Here is a 7,124-nt window from a genome sequence, read left to right as displayed (position 1 = left end):
CGTACATACCCTGGGTGCCAGTGACCCTTTGCCTTGCTCTGGGCTGGATGTGAGGGAACTTCCCAGCCATGTGCACCCGAGAGGGCACACAGCAGGGCGTTCATGGCATCACGGTTGCTAACCGATGTGGACCCTCTGCTCACCTTGGGTTGGACGCTAGTGGGTGAGTGCCGGTGTGGGGGGTGGGTGACCTGCAGAGTCTGTGTCCCCACCACCCATCTCACAGGGGGAGGAGAAGCATCTGGAATGGGAAATACTGTCCTTGGGATGCAGAAAGCCAGCTGGACAAAGTGGCATGTGTGGTCACTAATTCTAGACCTCTATGGCTGGACTCCTGTTACAGAGCTGTGCCAGGAAGAGAGGTCAGCCACCCTGCTCTGGAAAATTCTATCTCCAGAGCCATGAACAAACTAGTCCCAGCTCCCGTGCTCTGCCCCGCCACCCCTCTCCCCCAAGCTTTCCCTCGCTCTCCTCTTCTTCCTCTCATCCCGGGGCCCATCCGCTCTCATTTTGGGGGTGGATACCAGATGGCACAGCTGCCAGCACACTGGGTTGGATGTCAGGAGAGCCACAGCCTGTGCTGGCTGCCCCGTGCTCCCCGAGCTCTGGCTAGGCATGTTCATTTTCTCACCATCAAGCAGAGTGGGTGATAACCTTCCTCACACAGGGCTTATGAACGACTCCCCTAAAGTTCTCCGGCAAGCTCTGTCTCTGGAGAGGGGCAGACGCTGCCTCTTCCACCACCTCCCGCACCAGGAAAAACTACGCTTCCTCTCTGCTGGGGGAAAATGCTCAGAGCTGGCAGGTCCTGGGCCTTTCTGTCAAGGAAACTGGCGCCCAGCCACCTCCTTGGCTGAGCAGAACAGGTCATCAGGGTCCTGCATTTCCTCTGTTCGATAACTGCATTCTTCTAAAACCTCTGGAACGAGCTTTTAAAGCTTATTAGAAGGCACCCCCACTTCTTCAGTCCGGTCCTTTCAGTTTACCAAGACCTCAAGGTGTCATTTCCTGAGCCTCAGTGGGTGCCAACCTCCCAGGGCACCTTCACTCAGCAGGTGGGTGCCTCACGAAGCCGCGGGCTCTGAGGCTCCCTTCCTTGTCACCTGAGGACCCCTGTCTTCTCCAGGAAAAGGAACTCTGGCAGGAAACGTTCCTGGAGTCAGAGTTCTCCCTGAGGGGTAAGGAGATGTTGGGCTCAGCGGCAAGTCCCGTCCGTTCCATGGCAAATTAAACAGGTTCTTTCAAGAACTTCTAAAATTTTCCATTCCTTGTGTGTAGCAGGCACATGTACATAGCACATTTTAATTCCTTTTTTCATCCCTTCCCTCTTCCTCCTTCCATCTGTTGATAACCTTCCCCTGGGAGAAAGATCCGTCTCCTTATTCTCTCTTATCTGCCTTTTATTTTGCTCCTTATATACTTGGTGTTTCTTGCATAAGACAGAGCATGTGGTATTTAATTTTGCATGCCTGGCTTATTTCATTGCACATCAGGTTTCCGTGCATCCATTTTCCTCCAAGTGGCTCATGCTTATCTTTTTTGTGGCAGAGTAGTATTCCTGTGCATCAATACCCTTTTCCTTATTGGTTCCTCTGTTGATGGACACATGGGCCACTTCCCATGTTAGCCACTGTGGCTCACGCTGCTATATATGTGAGTATGCGTGTGTCGCTGTAGTGGGGTGTTTCTAATGCCTGTGGAAAGACACCTACAAGGAGAAAAAGGGGTCAAATGGAATTTCTAGTTGCAGTGTTTTGGGGACTCACCACACTGATTTCCACAGTGGTTGTACTAGTTTACACCTCAACCAGCAGTGGAGAGGGGTTCCTTTTTCCTCGTTTGATTGCTTAATGGTGGCCATTCTTTCTGGGATAAGATGAATCTCAGTGTTCTTTTAATTTGCTTTGGAAAGTGGTTCTTGTAAATAAATGGGGGGCACATATATAATTTGAAGTTTGCTAAAAAATTAAAATGAACTAGTGAAATTAATTTTCATAATATATTTATTTGACCTAATATGTTCAGTCCATAACTGAGATTTTCACATTTTTTTTCAGAAAAGTGGAAGTCTATGGTGGCACACACAACCTTCCAGCACGACTGCCCAAGTTTGGGGACTTCATAGCCATAGGTGGCCAGCAGTGGTCACTAATTCTAGACCTCTATGGCTGGACTCCTGTTACAGAGCTGTGCCAGGAAGAGAGGTCACCCACCCTGCTCTGGAAAATTCTATCTCCAGAGCCAGAGCCAGAGCCAGAGCCATGGAACTGTAGAGGACAAGGTGTCAGTGGGACCCCAGGGGTGTAGCTTCAAAGAGGACCAAGGGGACTGGAAGCCCTCTGGGAAGCCCACTGGGAAGCCCTCTGGGAAGTGGGGCCTCAGTGCTGGGCTGGGAGACCCAGAGGCAGCACTGCAGGGCTGGGGTGAGGAGCAGATTGGGGGGTAGCTGCCTGTGGGGATTCCAGCCCGCAGGCACAGATCCGTCTGCCGCAGAAGGGAGAAAACCCAGCTGTGGTTCCACGAACCCAGTATCTACTGGCCGCGTGTGCGCGGGATAGCGGAGAATAAGAGGACCCGGGCCCTTGTCCTGTGCGGGGAGGCAGGCCATAAACAAGCAACGAGCAGGACAGGCTGGTGAGGTAAGTGTGTGGCAGGTGGGGAAGAAGCAGAGTGAGGTGACAGGCTGGCAGGTGTGGGGACAGGACCGAGGCACCGTCCATGTGGCCTGAACCCACTGCACACCCTCCTCTGCCTTGCCTAGCTCTTACATTCACTGAGACTCGTGAGACACGTTGGCTGAATGCCGCGTGGGGTCTTGGACTGGGTCCTGGATGGGTGAAGTCCGGGTACCCGTTCTAGTTTAGGTGGTGGCCCTGCAGCGGTGCCTTGGTTTTGATCTGTGACTGTGATTCTGTCAGGTTAATGTTAAGGGAGCTGGGATGGAAGTTAGAGGAGGTCTGTATCTGTAACCAGATGTAACAGCAAGTAGTCTGCATTTGGCTGTAGCCTCAAAAGAAAATTGCTAAATCCAAGGAAATCCTTTTGTTAACTTAAAAAAAAATTTTAAACTTCTAAAGAAAATAAAGCCTAATAAAATGAAGCAGAATAAAGCAAATCAAACCAAACAGTGAAAGTAGCACAGTACTTCAGAATAAGATAACAGGAAATCTACAATGGTTACCATATCTCTGTTATCCTCACAATAGTTGCCCATTCCATCAGACATCGTAAAATCAAATAAAACAAAACAGAATAAAACCAGTCAAAACAGAACATTAAGCAAGACTAAGCAGGGAGAACAATACTGGATTTCAAAAACAAGACAGAAGGGATCCCCGTATTTGTTACACTGCAAAATGTCATCCTCCTAACAGATGCTCAGACTACCAGCCTCAGGCCTGCGAAGTCAGTCACACAATACAAGCCTTTAGCAGTTTCTGTACCTTAGTTGCTATCAACCCAGCCAGTCCTCCCAGCCAGCCGGTTGCTCAGGCAGTGGGATGGGGTGGGGAGCAGGACAGCTTCTTGATTCTCAGTGCGTTGCTTGGCTCATGGAAGGGGTGAGCTGGCTTCTCTCTTCCTGGGTCCCGCAGGGTGCCCTACAGCAAGGGCAAATTGGCTTCTTGTTGTACTCCTCCCAGGCACGGCACCGGGAAACTCTAAAGGCATCCTTTTTCTCCTCCCCAATCCATTTTATTTCATGCAGAAAAGGAAAAAAAGAAGAATAAAACAAAATTTCAAAACACGTCGCTCAGAGGGCAATAATGGTACATACATTGCTCACTTCCATCCCCAGATCATTCACCCAGAGCACAAGACATCTGCCTTCAATTATCTGAACAACAGCAGCACAAATCTTGCACTTCAGTGAACTCAGGGAAATCAGTAGGATAACTATCTTAACTGTTTTTATATACATATACATACACATATACAGATATTGTTTCTTTTGGCTTCTCACACTAATAATACAATACGTTGTTTACACGTGTGTCTGTTTTCATTAATGAGTATGGTCTCCAGTTGCATCCATTTACCTATGAAAGTCTCCAGTATATGGCTGAGTAGTACTCCAGTGTATAAAAATACCACATCTTTTTTATCCATTCCTCAACTGATGGACACTTAGGTTGTTTCCAAGATCTGGCTATTACAAATTGTACTGCTATAAACATGGGTGTGTATATATCGCTGTGGTACAATGTTTTTAAAGCTTTTGGGAAGATATCCAGGAGGGGAATAGCTGGGTCTAATGGAACCTCTAGTCCTAATTTTTTGAGGAATCTCCACACTGATTTCCACAGTGGTTGCACCAGGCTGCACTCCCAACGACAGTGGAGAAAGATTCCTTATTCCCCACAGCCCCTCCAGCATTTGTTATTGGTTGATTCTTGATAATAACCATTCTTTCTGGGGTGCAGTGGAATCTCAACATTGTTTTAATTTGCATCTCTCCAATGACCAGTGATGCTGAACATTTTTTTCACATATTTATTTGCTGTTTATATTTCTTCATCTGAGAAGTATGTGTTCATCTTAGATGCCCATTTTTGGATTGGGTCTTTAAATCTGGGAGGGCTGATTTTTTTTGACCCCTTTATATGTTCTTGATAATAATCCTTTGAGAAACAGCTGGCAAACATTTTCTCCCATGTTGTGGGTTGTTTCTTCACTCTCTAGGCAGTTTCTCTTGCTATACAAAAGCTTTTAAGTAGGATGAGATTCCAGTTGTTGATTCTTTGTGATAGTTCCTGTGCAGTCAGGGTTTTGTTCCTGCACAGTTGGAAAAGGGACCCTGGAAAAGGGAACAAGGCAATGGAGACCCCAGCAGGAAGTGTCTTTGGGTCGTCTCAGTTCAAGACCGGACAATGAAAGCATGGTCTTGTAGAGATGTATTAGAAAAGGCCCACCTCCAGATAGCATCTTTCAGGTCCTTAGTTTCCTGGTAATAGTTTCTATTCCATTCCCAGTTGCTTCTGTCCCTTAGAAGTGGTTGTTCACAGTGGTGCATAGCTGATCATTATGATGCACACTGCAAAAGCAAACCCCAGTGGACAAGCCATTCTGCCTCTGTACTTCCTGCCTGCTTATCTTGTGTAAGTCCTGGACTACCAGAGATCAGGGCTTGACATTTTCGGAATGATCCCATCAGTGCCTCTCGACGTAAATAAATCTGCCTCCAAATCCGGGGTGTCACTTTGGGGTTTCTGCTTGCTGTTGCAGAAAGACCACATCTGGTCTCCCATTTTCCCTTTTGTTGGGGTTGGTTCTGCATCTGGCTAACCCAGTTCACTTCAGTGTCCTGTTCAGGAGGTTTGGCAACAAGATGAGCACACTGACAAGTCAACACTGCTTGAGATGGACACACTATTCTTTTTACTGCTGTCTTTTTGGGGAATCCTGCCCTCTTGTGTGTGTGTGTGTGTGTGTGTGTGTGTGTGTGTGTGTGTGTGTGTTTATGTGTGTGGTACTGGAAATAGAATCTAGGAGTTACATACACAGCCTTTTAAATTTTATTTTGAGCAGGGTCTTGCTAAGTTGCTTGCACACACAGCCTTCTTGCCTTAGCTCGCAGAGTGTAGGGGTGACAGGTGTGGGCCACCAGACTGGCTTTATCCTTCACCCAGGAGAACTCGTGAGAGCCAACTCAGGATGTGCCAGGGAGTCACCCAGCCTCTTCTGTTCATGGTGCTGGCTGAGCCGGAGCCTGGGGTCTGGAGTTACTGGTTTCCCATTGACCTCATGCAGGAAAGGGCCCTGAGAAGACAGAGTATCGGAAAGTGGGCTGAGTATTGGAGGAAGATGGAGCCTGTACCAGGTGAAGTCAGACTGTCCCAGACTGTCTGTTCCTTTCACTGAGTTCAGTCTTCAGCACTGAAGGGTTCCTCCTAAGATGGTACAGTAGGGTTCAGAATGGTAAGCATAGTAGAATAGTACTTATTTTCTGCTGGAAATTTTGAAGTGGAAAGAGTAATTATATGCATAATATTCACATAATATTTATATAATATTTACTTTGAGCATGCCTTTCAGTGATTTTTAACAAACACATTCAGCCCCAGGTCAAGAACCAGTGAAATTCCATCAACCCAGGAAGATCCCTGCAGACCTTCCTGTCCCATCTCTCCCACCCCAAAGGCAGCTACTGCTGCCATTTCCTTAACCAAGATTAGCTTTGTCAGTTCTAGAACTGTCTATTAACAAAGTCATAGGGCAGTCATGCGGTGTGTGGAGGTGCAAGCCTATAATCCCAGCATTCTGAGAGGCTGAGTCAGGAGAGGCTTCACCTGAGCAACTTAGTGATTTAGTGAGGCCTCAAAAATCTAAAAACAAGTGTTTTTAAGAAGGTTGGGGATGCAACTCAGTGGTCATGCCCTCTGGGCTCCATCCTAGCACCACACATGTGCATGTGCGCACACGTGCACACACACACGCACACAATCATACACCATGCATTTTTGTCATCTTGTTTCATTCCATATAATGTTTTCAAGTTCAACCATATACTTGCATAAAACTTGTGCAAGTTTTATGCATCTATGTGTCCATCCTGCCCTTCCTTTTCACCCAAGGCCTCGGGAATGTTAGGCAAGTGCTCGACCGATCACTAACTGATGCCCCCAGCTCACATTTAACATTTAACATGTTTAAATATTCTTGTTACACTAGGCACTGTGCTCAAGCTATATCTTTTTTTTTCTGGTTTTTTAGAGGTGGGTGACAGAGTCTCACTACCAAGTCACCAAGTTGCCTGGGCTGGGCTCAGTGGCACAGTCCTCCTGCCTCAGCCTCCAAGAATGCTGGGATTGGAGGTGTGAGGCACCACACGCAGCTGCATTACATTCGTTACGTCTTTGTACTGATCCCAGGGAGTGTGGCTAATGTTCCTGCTTCCATCCCTGGAAAAGCTGATGTTTAGAGAGGGGAAGTAACTTGCTGAGATCCCACTGCTGCTCAGCAGTTGTTTAGGACTCAGCTCTGGGTCCAACTGCAGAGGCTAAGGGCTGCTGGCTCCCAGACTGAGGGAGGGCAAACGCATCCTCAGTGGCTTCCCCATGCCTGCCCCAGGCCCCCCTTCTTTTCGTTTCCCATCTCCCTGTACTTGCACTGAAATCTCATCATCT

Source organism: Cavia porcellus, unplaced genomic scaffold (genome assembly GCF_034190915.1).
Source record: "Cavia porcellus strain 051 isolate PalLab524CR breed Dunkin Hartley unplaced genomic scaffold, mCavPor4.1 scaffold_5, whole genome shotgun sequence".
Lineage (NCBI taxonomy): Eukaryota > Metazoa > Chordata > Mammalia > Rodentia > Caviidae > Cavia > Cavia porcellus.
Note: the sequence above shows the minus strand (reverse complement) of the source record.